We start from the raw sequence: 14,437 nt of genomic DNA, 5'->3' as shown, positions 1-14,437 counted from the left end.
GCAGGGTTAGCATGGCAGAGATGTGGAAAAGTTTTGTCACCACGCCACAGCTAACTGCACCACCACCTGATACGGAACGTGTTAGCAGGAGGCAACATTTCAATAACATGGTGGAACAGTACCTGTGCACACCCCTCCACGTACTGACTGATGGTTCGGCCCCATTCAACTTCTGGGTCTCCAAATTGTCCACGTGGCCAGAGCTAGCCTTTTATGCCTTGGAGGTGCTGGCCTGCCCGGCGGCCAGCGTTTTGTCTGAACGTGTATTCAGCACGGCAGGGGGCGTCATTACAGACAAGCGCAGCCGCCTGTCTACAGCCAATGTGGACAAGCTGACGTTCATAAAAATGAACCAGGCATGGATCCCACAGGACCTGTCCATCCCTTGTGCAGATTAGATATTAACTACCTCCCCTTAACAATATATTATTCTACTCCAGGGCACTTCCTCATTCAATCCTATTTTTATTTTCATTTTACCATTATATTGCGGGGCAACCCAAAGTTGAATGAACCTCTCCTCTGTCTGGGTGCCGGGGCCTAAATGTGTGACAGTGGCCTGTTCCAGTGGTGGGTGACGTGAAGCCTGATTCTCTGCTATGACATGAAGACTGATTCTGTGCTGACATTAGGCCAGATTCTCTGTTACGGGACCTCTCTCCTCTGCCTGGGTGCCTGGGCCTAAATATGTGACAGTGGCCTGTTCCAGTGGTGGGTGACGTGAAGCCTGATTCTCTGCTATGACATGAAGACTGATTCTGTGCTGACATAAGGCCAGATTCTCTGTTACGGGACCTCTCTCCTCTGTCTGGGTGCCGGGGCCTAAATGTGTGACAGTGGCCTGTTCCAGTGGTGGGTGACGTGAAGCCTGATTCTCTGCTATGACATGAAGACTGATTCTGTGCTGACATAAGGCCAGATTCTCTGTTACGGGACCTCTCTCCTCTGCCTGGGTGCCTGGGCCTAAATATGTGACAGTGGCCTGTTCCAGTGGTGGGTGACGTGAAGCCTGATTCTCTGCTATGACATGAAGACTGATTCTGTGCTGACATAAGGCCAGATTCTCTGTTACGGGACCTCTCTCCTCTGTCTGGGTGCCGGGGCCTAAATGTGTGACAGTGGCCTGTTCCAGTGGTGGGTGACGTGAAGCCTGATTCTCTGCTATGACATAAGGAGTGATTCTGTGCTGACATAAGGCTAGATTCTCTGTTACGGGACCTCTCTCCTCTGTCTGGGTGCCAGGGCCTAAATATGTGACAGTGGCCTGTTCCAGTGGTGGGTGACGTGAAGCCTGATTCTCTGCTATGACATGAAGACTGATTCTGTGCTGACATAAGGCCAGATTCTCTGTTACGGGACCTCTCTCCTCTGTCTGGGTGCCGGGGCCTAAATGTGTGACAGTGGCCTAATCCAGTGGTGGGTGACGTGAAGCCTGATTCTCTGCTATGACATGAAGACTGATTCTGCGCTGACATGAAGCCAGATTCTCTGCTATGGCATGAAGAGACTGATTCTGTGCTGACATGAAGCCAGATTCTCTGCTATGGCATGTAGAGACTGATTCTCTGCTGACGTGAAGCCAGATTCTCTGCTATAGGACCTCTGTCCAATTGATATTGGTTAATTTTTATTTTTTTTATTTTTATTTTAATTCATTTCCCTATCCACATTTGTTTGCAGGGGATTTACCTACATGTTGCTGCCTTTTGCAGCCCTCTAGCTCTTTCCTGGGCTGTTTTACAGCCTTTTTAGTGCCCAAAAGTTCGGGTCCCCATTGACTTCAATGGGGTTCGGGACGAAGTTCGGGTCGGGTTCGGATTCCGAACCCGAACATTTCCGGGAAGTTCGGCTGAACTTCTCGAACTCGAACATCCAGGTGTTCGCTCAACTTTATTAGAGATACAAACACCACTAACCTATTTAACTTAGGCCTCTTTCACATGTTGGTATATCACGGACTTGTGCTGTCCATGTTTTCCATGGACAGCGCAGGTATCAATTGATCTTAAAGGGGTTACCCAACCCCTATAATGCCCCTCAAAATGCCCAGGCACATCATACAGGTTATACTTACCCCATTCCCCAGCACCACCTGTGTCACTCCTGATGTCTGCACGACTGCAGCAATGCTAGGTAGGCTCTTCCCGTTGTGGCCTGTTATTTGGCTGCTCCCACTAACCCCCCTTCCCCGGATGTTTTGATCTACTTGACACGGAGATGCAGTGGCAGCTGTGTGGGCATCAGGAGCAAGGCGGGTGGTGAGGAGCAGGGTAAATATGATCTATATGAGGGGCCCAGGCATTTTGGGGGGCATTATAGGGGTTGGATAACCCCTTTAATGCGCTTATTCACACAACCTTGTTTTTCCACTGACCCAAAAATAGCTCAGACATGCACTACTTAAGTTTGTGATGCGGACCACATACATGCATTGACATCTATGGGTCCATAAAAACCACTAACAGAACATGAATGGTGTTCTATCAGAGGTTTTTACTGACCATTGCTAGGACATGCTCTGGAAATCTCCTTTTCAGTTTAGCAGTGATTATGGTAAACAGACGACATATGGAGGGGAAAAAAAAAACACATGGACAAAACACAGAGCCTTCATGTACATCTTCATGGATGAAACACTGACCGTTTTGTCATGGACGTTATTACTGATATGGATAGGCCCTATTCACGCACCCGTTTGGCATCCGTGAAGATATCAGTGAATTGTCCATTGTTGGTCAGTGTGTCAAAGTAGTGCATCCTTCCATTGTTTCTCCATTAAAGCATGGTCAATGTAAAAACAAGAATGTGCAAAAAACACATTCAAATCAAAGGTAATGTGTGCTGTCCATGGAGAACATGGACAGCACACATTTATGAATCACTGACGTGTGAGTAAGCCCTCATCAGTTTATGGGAAATTTGTAACCAACGTGGCTCACAGCTTTTCTCACTAAAGGAAACTATTGTATCGCAATCCTGCTCCTGCGGCTGCTGGCCAAGTGCATAAGTACCTGATGCTCCTAGCATTAATCACTACTGTGAGCATCAGATCTTTATGTATCCAGCTGGTGGCCATGAGGAGGGCTCGAGTGGCTCCTCGGACATCAGCCCACTGGGAAATTTTCCTGTAGGGTCGATAGCCAATCCTCCCCTGGCCACAAATGTCAGATAGGTGTGGGTCCCACCTCCTGGACCCACTGCTATCTGCAGAATGGTGCCCCTAAAGTAAAGGGAGAACATCGACACATGCACAGCCACTCTCAGTTCACCACTATGGGAGTTCTGAAAATAGCTGGGCGCTGCCTGGGTAATTTCCGGCAGTCCCATAGCGTGTATGGAGAGGTGGCCTAGCGTGCATGGTTTTCTCTTCATTCACTGCTACAGGACTCCTAAAAATAGCTAAACACACCTACTCTGCTATTTTTCAGAAGTCCTATAGCAGTCCTCTTTCCTTTACTTTGCAGATCCCATTCTGGTGATAGTAGTGGGTCCCAGATGTGGGATTTGCACCTATCTAATTTTTGGCATACCCTAACAATATGCCCCAAATGTTGAAATGGGAAACCCCTTTTAAGATTTCTGTTCACTAAAATTAAATGGCCTAAGGCCCCTTTCACACAGGCGAGTTTTCCGCATTGGTGCAATGCGTGAAGTGAACGCATTGCACCAGCACTAAATCCGGACCCATTTATTTCTATGGGGCTGTGCACATGAGCGGTGATTTTCACGCATCACTTGTGCGTTGCGTGAAAATCGCAGCAAGCTCTATTTTGTGCGTTTTTCACGCAACGCAGGCCCCATAGAAGTGAATGGGGCTGCGTGAAAATCGCAAGCATCCACAAGCAAGTGCGGATGCGGTGCGTTTTTCACGCACGGTTGCTAGGAGACGATCGGGATGGAGACCCGATCATTATTATTTTCCGTTATAACATGGTTATAAGGGAAAATAATAGCATTCTTAATACAGAATGCATAGTACAATAGGGCTGGAGGGGTTAAAAAAAATAAAAAAAATATTTAACTCACCTTAATCCACTTGTTCACGCAGCCCGGCTTCTCTTCTGTCTTCATCTGTGAGGAAAAGGAGCTTTGATGACGTCACTGCGATCATAACATGGTCCGTCACATGATCCATAACCATGGTAAAAGATCATGTGATGGACCATGTGATGAGCGCAGTGACATCATCAAAGGTCCTATTCCTCAAAGAAGAAGACAGAAGAGATGTCGGCTGTGCGAACAAGTGGATTAAGGTGAGTTAAATTATTTTTTATTTTTTTAACCCCTCCAGCCCTATTGTACTATGCATTCTGTATTCAGATTGCTATTATTTTCCCTTATAACCATGTTATAACGGGAAATAATACAATCTACACAACACCGAACCCAAACCTGAACTTCTGTGAAGAAGTTCGGGTCTGGGTACCACATTCAGTTTTTTATCACGCGCGTGCAAAACGCATTGCACCCGCGTGATAAAAACTGAACAACGGAATGCAATCGCAGTCAAAACTGACTGCAATTGGGTACCTACTCGCGCGGGTTTGCCCCAACGCATCCTGACACGCTCGTGTGAAAGAGGCCTAAGTCAAATTTACTACATATTAAAGCAGGTTTATAAGGAGGCCAGACTAAGGTTGCCATACACATTAGACAGAAGTTGGTTTGCAGTTGAACAGCAGTAGAACAAACAAACATCTTGTGAAAGTTCTTTTCGAGGACATGGCCATATACATTTTAGTCCATATTAACCGTTACGGTTGTTACATGCTCTACGAAACTAGGCGATAGATGAAACTTCTTCCCGGGAATTTTCTTTCAAAAAAATATCTTTTATTTATTAATTATCATTCTTTCAACGAAAGATCTTTCGTCTATCAGATGAAAATATTAAATACGTCCGACTTCTTTAAACGATAACGGTCTCTCATTGGTCAGCTAAATGATTGATTTTTGTAAAATTTCAACTGGAACGTTGATTGAGGTTGAAATCGTCTGTTTTGATCAACATTAGGCCTCATGCACACGACCGTTGTGTGCATCCGTGGCCATTGTTCCGTTTTCCGTGATTTTCTGCGGACCCATTGACTTTCAATGGGTCCGTTGAAAACTCGCAAAATGCACCGTTGTTCATCCGCGGCCGTGATCCGTGTTTCCTGTCCGTCAGAAAAATATGACTTGTCCTATTGCACACAAGATTGGCATCCGCGTCCGTGATCCGTGGCCGTAGGCTACTTTCACACAGACGGATCCGCAGATCCGTCTGCATAAAAGCTTTTTCAGAGCTGAGTTTTCACTTCCTGAAAACTCAGATCCGACAGTATATTCTAACACAGAGGCGTTCCCATAGTGATGGGGACGCTTCAAGTTAGAATATACTACGAACTGTGTACATGACTGCCCCCTGCTGCCTGGCAGCACCCGATCTCTTACAGGGGGCTGTGATCCGCACAATTAACCCCGGCCGGGCGCTCCTCCTACTGGTAAGTGACAGGTCTGTGCTATGAGCAATGCGCCGCACAGACCTTTCACTTACCAGTAGGAGGAGCGCCCGGCCGGTCACAGACAGCGAAGGTAAGTATAATGCTTCTAAAATTGCTAACTACTGCAGTCCTGGTTGCCATGGTTACCGATCGGAGTCCCAGCGATTAAACTGGGACTCCGATCGGAACTCTCCGCTGCCACCAATGATGGGGGGGGGATTTTAATTAGGAGGGGGAGGGAGGGGGGGCCCACTGGCCACCAATAAATGTACAGTAATACAGGGGAGGGAGGGGGGGCCACCGGCCACCAATGAATGTACAGTAATACAGGGGAGGGAGGGGGGTCAGCACTGGCCACCAATGAGTTAAATACAGGGGAGGGAGGGGGGGCACACTGGCCACCAATGAATGTACAGTAATGCAGGGGAGGGAGGGGGGCCGCAATGGCCACCAATGAATTTAAAACTGGGGAGGGAGGGGGGTGTGCTCCCTCCTGCCTGGCAGCACCTGATCTCTTACAGGGGGCTATGATACGCACAATTAACCCCTCAGGTACGTCACCTGAGGGGTTAATTGTGCGGATCACAGCCCTCTGTAAGAGATTGGGTGCTGCCAGGCAGCAGGGGGCAGTCATGTACACAGTTCGTAGTATATTCTAACTTGAAGCGTCCCCATCACTATGGGAACACCTCTGTGTTAGAATATACTGTCGGATATGAGTTTTCACGATCTAACTCAAATCCGATGGTATATTCTAACATAAAGGCGTTCCCATGGTGATGGGGACGCTTCAAGTTAAAATATACCATCGGATTGGAGAAAACTCCGATCCGATGGTATAATAGGGACTCCTGACTTTACATTGAAAGTCAATGGGGACAGATCCGTTTGCAATTGCACCATACTGTGTCAACGTCAAACGGATCCGTCCCCATTGACTTGCATTGTAAGTCAGGACGAATCCGTTTGGCTCCGCACGGCCAGGCGAACACCAAAACGACTTTTTTTTCATGTCCGTGGATCCTCCAAAAATCAAGGAAGACCCACGAACGAAAAAACGGTCACGGATCACGGAACAACGGAAATCCGTTTTGCGGACTGCAAAAAAAACCGTCCATGTGCATGGCACCCTTAGGGCTGCAGTCTGGCCAATTGAGGGATACACATGTGGAGAGTATAGCATGATGGGACATTTTGATGTCAGTTTTGCTTTGAATTTCCGCTTGCAAAAGGTGCACCAAATTGTCAAATGCTGTTTGTTAACTTTGCCAAATATTTAAACAGTTTTGTCTAGAAATGCCATTCCAGTTTATTCCCCCCCCCCCGGAGTGATTTTGTAACTTTTTGCATCTTTTTAAAAAAAGTCACAGTAATAAATCTGTAATGAATTAATGGAGTTCCGCACACTGTTTGGTACCGGTGCCAGACAGTCACTGATATATAACACAGATTTGCGGCACTCGGGTTGAAATTTGAAATTCTGAATATTTTATTATGCAATTCCACATCGAAAGTTCATGATCCAGTTACTCAGAAGAGCTCTGTGCAAAGAATGTGTACAATTACCATTGAACTCAATGGCAGCTGTGAAATTTATTTGCACTGAGCTTCTCTAGCAGCAGACACAGGAAAAAGTAGTGGCTGCAGAAAATGCTGTTGTATTATATCAGGAAGCAGGAGAAGAAGTTCCTAGAAGTTGTGTGGGCTGCCTCCATGGTACACAAGTGGCTTTCAGCCTCACAGCTGAATAAATTGTTGCTAATGGTTATATTGGTTCATTTATCAAACTGGTGTAAAGTAGAACTGGCTTAGTTGCCCATAACAATCATTCAGATTCCACCTTTCATTTTCCAAAGGAGCTGTCAAAAATGAAAGGTGGAATCTGATGGTTTGCTGTGGACAACAAGCCAGTTCTACTTTACACCAGTTTAATAAATGACCCCAATAGTCTTTTAACTGTGGTTGATATTATATTTGTCTTCAGCAACCAGTCCATCTCAGATTACTCTTTATATTAAAGGGGTTATCTGATCTAAAAAATATTCTACCCCTAATCCCATTCTAAGCTGCGGCAAATACCCTCTCTCTTCATTTTTGCCATCCTCACTCCTTTCCAGCACTCATTCCTGCGGGCCCAGATATTTACAGCACAAACTTCATAGTTTCTGACACCTCTACTGACCTCTGCTTCACGGCTACTGCGCATGCGCCGGGTAATCGCTGCTGTTGTTACCTCTTCTTCAAAGCTTCAGTGCAATGTACTTGACATCAGTAATGAGACCCATACATTGCAGGACCAGGACACAGTCATTTGTATGCAGACCAGAACGTCAGAGGAAGTGCCGGGAAAGAGAATGGGGCCGCCATGTAACTGCTGCCTGGATGGAGGAATGGGTGGCGCTTCACACAGGTAAGTTATAGGAAACACTGGTGCCTGTAACCCCTGGAAATGAGACGTGTATAATGTGATGAAAAAATGAATCCAGCCAGCAAAGGAGGCAATATAGACAATCACAATACATTAGTAAGGGCTTTGTATTAGCTTTCTCTACATGATACATGCCATTTGCTGAAGTGAGAGAATCCCTTTTAAGGAAATAATTTGCACAGCTTTGAGGGCAGGAAAGGGGCAAAGAGATTTGGCAAGGATGAGATTTAGTGACGATTATTAAATCCTAATTAACAAATTTATCCAAGATATAGTTCCAACATTTTTCCATTCAGCATCCAGTGTGTGAATATGATGATATATCAGGCTGTGCTAGTGGCAATTTGCTGTCTGATCAGTGCACATCTCCCTTTGACCTTTTCCCAAGGGATCAAAATTAAATGTTGTGGGTGGAAATGAAAATAGTTTGACGGAAATGAGTCATAGAAGCTGGAGGCCTGAGGGATCACACAGATGCCAGCATTTGATAACCATTCATGTGAGAAGATGCCTTTTTTCTGAATGGAGACGTCTTAACTCTTCACCCTGGAGAGGCTTGTGGTACAGTATGCACTACGTATTTATACGTGCATTTCCAAGTATTCAGTGTAGCAGAATTTAACCATATGTGTCACTCAGAGCAGTTCTTTCACTTCCAGGGAACTTGTAAAAACAGAATTAATATGATACAATGGACAATGTTGAACATTGTGAAGAATTTTATTTTGAGTGGGAGATTAGACTCCTTTGGATTTCTTTTGCAAGATTTTCTTAAAGGGGTTATCCCATGACTAATGTAAAAAATGAAAATCGGCGATCATATAGGATATGACAACCTCTTTCTAACAAAGCTAGAACCAGCCCTGTACCTCACATGGATCCAGAGATCTCGCCATTCATTACTCTGCTAATTTATATCCAGCTGACAGCTCAAGGGGAGTGTCTTTTCTGCTGCAGCTCAGGGGGTGTGTCCATGCTCTGCCTATCACAGCTAAGGAGGCAGTTGAAGAATGAAACTGAGCATGTGCGGCCTTCTCAGTGAGCAGGTCAAAGAAATAAGAAAAAAACTGACTGCAGGTGGCGCTATACAGATGCATTTTATTGAATAACTCAGTGGCTATGCTACATTTTTTATAACATGCAATTACAAAAGTATTCAGATCCAGGTGCTGGTTTGAAAACTGTAGAATATTTTTCATGGGACAACCCCGTTAAGGTCTATTTACAGGGGCGACTGAGCAGGAAATTATCAGAAATGTGGCATTCATTTACATGCAGCAATCATCACCACAGTCCCCATATAAATCCATTGGTTCTGGGCAGCAGAAACAATAATAGAAATTGGTATCAACATCAGCAATGCTTTCCCCTGTTTCCAGGCCACTTTTTCCAATAGTGTGCAAGGATGGCCACCGCTGCTGGATTGCAGGGTGGTCATAATCCCTGGAAAATAGCAGTTTATAATGCAATGAAAAAATTAATCAGGCCAGCAAAGGAGGCAATATGGACACATTAGTAAGTGCCATGTAATTATTTTCTCTACATGCTAAATGCAGAATGGGTCCACATCCGTTCCGCAAATTGCAGAACGGGTGCGGACCCATTCATTCTCTATGGGGCAGGAATGGATTGCGGACAAGAATAGGCAGTTCAATGGGGGTGCCGGCCGGGTGTATTGCGGATCCGCAATACACTACTGACGCATGAATGGACCCTAAGATGAAGACAATTTATTTCTATCTCATGTTTTTTGCCTTCCTCTGGATCAACTCAACATATTATTTTATTTACCCTTACAAATGATCTTACAAAATTACTTGCAATGAAGAACTCGAATGGATGAGTAACTTAAAATCATAATCTTCAAGTTGGCTTTTCTAAGAGAGGAATATTAATTAGAGATGATCAAAGTTTAGAAAAATTTGATTTGGCAGCTTTGCCAAACTTCAACAAGAAATTCAATTTGTTACAAATTACTTTCCATTGTATGGAGCGGGTGCAATGACGGGGAAGACTGATCGTGCTCCCCCCATCATTTAACCCCTCAGATGGCATCTGAGACCCACATTCAGGTGCTCAGGGGTTAATCTGGGGTTAAACCGGTGTTAAAGCTCATCCACTTGATTGCAGAGAGGCCGTCTGCTCCCGTCTTGACTGAAGAAAACTCGCCAAAGGACCTGCGGCGAGTGTGATGACATCATAACATGATCATGCTTTTGCATGCGGTGATGTAATCACGCTCACAGCAGGTCCTTTTGGTGTTTTTTTTTCAATCAAGATTGGAGCAGACAGCCACTCCATAATCAAGGATGAGGTGAGTATCATTTTTTTTACTTTCAGCCACCATTTTAGGAAAAATGTATTCGTTACCATGAAGTGCACGGAAATTCGGCTTCGTGGTGTACCAAATTTTTCCTGAAATTCGGATCAAAGTCCACTTAGGATACTTTGATTCGCTCAAGACTAGTATTCAGATCTTTAGTATGCATTATGTTATCAGATAGGGTAAAACATAGACAGCAAAGGTCCCGTGCAAGATCTACATGAAGGACACTTGCTGTCTGATAGGTCATTGTATGGCACTCCTTTATGTGTCCCTGACAACCCACTAGTTATTGTGAGCCAAGAAATCTATTCTGTTACATACAGCCTAATAAACAATAGGAAGGTGTGTTGAGACCCAGTGGTTTACTGCTAAAAGGAGGTTAATGTGTCTTTATTCTGCACTTTGTGTCTCAAAGCCTGAGTATTGGGAGAAAGAGGATAATATTCGGGCCTTTAGGATGCAGTTGCTGGGTGTTGGGCTGGCCCCACCCCTCTAGCTGGAAACTGTAGCTTGTGTAGAGTGCTAATTGCAAGGAGAAGCAGCAGACAGGAATACACCAACTCTGTGAGCAGTCAGTTAGTAACTGTAACAAGTGCCAGCCTCTGAGGGAGAGAAGTACTGAACCTAGCAGAAGATTGAGCAGCCATACAAGCCAGTGACGGTAACACATGCATATCGGTTGGGGACAGAAGTTTCAGACTTCCTACCATACAAAAGAGACCGACTAGTCATCTGTTAAAGGACTAAACCCACAGCTGGATATTATAAAAATACAGACTGAACAAGCGAGAGAGAGAAAGAGAGATGTGCAGCCTTGGAAAAGTTGTCTGTGTATCCTGTAAAGACTAAGTACAGTTGACTTATTTCACCAAAAACAGCCTCATCATTCCATGGCATCATCACCTACACTGCCAAGCGATGCAATTTGTTACTTCCAGGAAGCCCTGCCTTGGACCCCTAAAACCCACTAACACAAAGGAAACCCCAAAGCAGTGTGTGCCCCAAGTGGAAGAAAGGATGCGTCCCTCCTTTCACTGTGCACAGCCCTAGGGAGCACCAAAGTGAGAACTGCCACCTTGAGTACTACTACCACCATCATTGCCACTACCACCACTCCCATCCTCTCGCTCTCTCCCCTCCCGGGCTCTCTGCAGGTGCTTTCAGGGTTAGACAAAAGGTATGTCTAGAGGTTTAGACGCCGGTCTTAATAACCCCTATATCTGACCAAAGTTATGAAGAGTGGCCAGAAAATGGATGCAAAACTTGTTGAAAAATGGCAATGAAAAAATCACAGCGTGTCCGTTTTTTCAGAGCCTTTTTTTTACTGTTGTATGAATGTAGCCTTAGTATGTACTGGCAACTTGTATTTTCCCATGCCAATACAAAAATTACAAAAATATATAATCTTCATTAAAGCTCAGCAATGTTTAAATGAGTTCCACAAAAAGAAATAGATGATCTCCCTGGGTCCTATAGCTAATTAATCAGCCATTTTGACATAACCTTACAAAATAGAAGAAAATACCCCAGAACAATCCATATATCAGCTTGTAAAAGAGTGTCATACAAGTAAGGGTACTTTCACACTAGCGGCAGGACGGATCCGACTGGCTGTTCACCGTGTCGGATCCGTCCTGCCGCTATTTCGCTGTGCCGCCAGAGCTCCGCCCCCGTCCCCGTCCCCATTATAGACAATGGGGATGGTCCGGTGGCACGGCGAAATAGCGGAAGGACGGATCCGACAGGGTGAACAGCGCATAGTTCCCTGCCCTGCTGCTGATAAACTCCATAGGCCTATGCTGCAGTCAAATCCCGGCGCAGGCGGGCGTGATGACGTCATTGCGCACCTGTGCCGGGACGCAGCACAGTGACATGTGTGCGTCTGCCTCATCCCGGCCCCTACGATCTGCGAGCAAGTGCCTGGACATAGGTCAGTATTTAGCTTTTATTTTTTATTTTTTTTATGTGTCAACTTTGGGGGGCATGGGGGGGCACAAGAGGACATGTGAAGAGACAGTACATCAGGGGGAAATTACTACATTGGGGCTGGCTGTATGGGGGAAATTATTATGGGGGGATTACTGTGTGGGGCCAAATTATTATGGGAGGGATTACTATGTGGGAGCTGTGTGGGGGCAAATTATTATTGGAGGGATTACTATGTGGGGGCAAATTACTATATGGGGCAGTGTGGGCGAAATTACTATGTGGGGGCAATTTACTATATGGGGCAGTGTGGGGGAAATTACTGTGTGGGGCAAATTACTATGTGGGGGAAATTACTGTGTGGGGCAAACTACTATATAGGGGCAGTGTGGGGGGAAATTACTGTGTGTGGGGCAAATTACTGTGAAGGATTACTATGTGGGGGCAGTGTGGGGGAAATTACTATATAGGGCAGCGTGGGAGGCGTTGCTATTGGGGAGGCACTGTAGGGGAAATTCTATTATTTCTGGGGACACTATACAGGGATTATTACCTGGAGCACAATATAGGGTGTTATTACTGGGGGCACTGTAGAGGACATTACAACTGCTGTGGACACTATAGGGACATTTGGAGTAATTTATCAAACTGGTGTAAACTAGAACTGGCTTAGTTGCCCATAGCAGCCAATTAGATTCCACCTTTCTTTTTTGACCGCTCTTTTGGAAATCCAGTTCTACTTTACACCAGTTTGATAAAGGACTCCAATTATGTCTATTAGGGTCACTACTTTTTCAGTAGTATAGTACCTGGGGCATTGGGGGGCACAACGGGCACAGTATTGGGAGTGGCAGCAGGATGACACTGTCGGGATACCAGGATGTGGAGGTTGATGAAAAAATTGAGAAATCTAAAGTATCTGTGTAACAAACTCTGCAGAGATGAGATGCGGCTGAAAGAATTTGTCATGGCGGTCTGGGTCAAATGGAGGAGAAGAGGAAAGAGATCTACATGACAAGAGATGTCCCTGAATGTAAGAGGTATGTGGTGTTGTATTCTCCTCCAAGTCTTTTTTTATTATAATTATATGTATTTTAAATTTGTCAACCAAATTTTTCAGTTTAGGAGTCAATTTGGGGTAATTTGGGGTATATATGGCCTAGGAAGAGACTGTGGCTCTCACAAAGCACTGCAGCCTCTTCATGCAAAAAAACTAAACTAAAATGGAGAGAAGGGCTCAAGTTGGGTAGACAGCACCGGGCCTATCATTCACTTAATCCGCCTCTGCCGGACATACCCAGAATTTCACCCAGGCAGCCCGCTGTTATGAGCATCGGAGCATTTCATGACGTCACCGGGAAGCCTCTGCCCAGCAGTGTGTTATTAACAAAAGAAGCCCTTGCTCATATGCGATCAAGTAGAGGGCAAGGAAGAGCAGCTCATAACAGGGGGCAGCCTGGGTGAAATTCTGGGTATGTCTGGGTTCAGCTCTGAACCTGGACAACCCCTTTAATCTTTAAAGGGGTTGTCTCACTTTAGCAAATGGCATTTATCAGGTAGAGAAAGTTAACACAAGGCACCTACTAATGTATTGTGATTGTCCATATTTAGGCTTGATGCTTCGTCTTGTGTCAAAATCTCATTAACAAAGCCGAGTTCAGCTTCGGATTTTGGTGCATAATCTCAGTGTAACGTCATAGACGCAAAACGAAGCAAGTCTTGCGTTATTTGAAGCAAGATGTGCCAGACCTCAGTGGAGACCATACATTTTAGCGCACTACAGAAGAGATATTGTAAATAAAGTTTTCAAATGTATCGGGTACCGAACCCGATTTGGTCAAGTCTATTCATATTTCCTACTTTGCTGGCTTGAATAATTTCTCCATTGCATTATACACTGCTCGTTTCCATGGTTACAGACCACCCTGCAATCTCAGTGGTGGTCGTGCTTGCACACTATAGGAAAAAGCGTCAGCCTCTTTGGTAGCCTGGACCATAGGAGTGCACATAGACCAGCGCGTCTTCTTATGGTGTGCAAGCACGACCACTGTGGCTGGATTACAGAGTGATCGTATACCCTTGATACAAGAAATGTATAATGCGATCAAAAATTTATCAAGCCAATGAAGGAAGCAATATAAATAATTACAATTCATTAGTAAGTGAGACAACCACTTTAATCCAGCTGGGGCAAATCACCCCCCCCCCCACACACACACACACACACACTCACACACTCACACACTCAGTCCCCAAGCTAATGCATCATATGAA

The 14,437-nt window shown here is 45.2% G+C and overlaps 1 long non-coding RNA gene across 1 annotated transcript in view; it reads left to right on the top strand.

The window, feature by feature from the left end:
• LOC120999996 overlaps positions 1-8,466 on the top strand; it is a 111,392-nt gene extending 102,926 nt beyond the window's left edge. Inside the window, exons 2-3 of the long non-coding RNA XR_005778719.1 lie at positions 7,778-7,893; positions 8,300-8,466. This is a non-coding gene — a long non-coding RNA (uncharacterized LOC120999996). The remainder of the gene's footprint in view (positions 1-7,777; positions 7,894-8,299) is intronic.
• Positions 8,467-14,437: the final 5,971 nt, after the last annotated feature.

Source organism: Bufo bufo, chromosome 4, assembly GCF_905171765.1.
Source record: "Bufo bufo chromosome 4, aBufBuf1.1, whole genome shotgun sequence".
NCBI lineage: Eukaryota > Metazoa > Chordata > Amphibia > Anura > Bufonidae > Bufo > Bufo bufo.
Note: the sequence above shows the minus strand (reverse complement) of the source record. Positions and strands in the feature narration are given on the sequence as shown.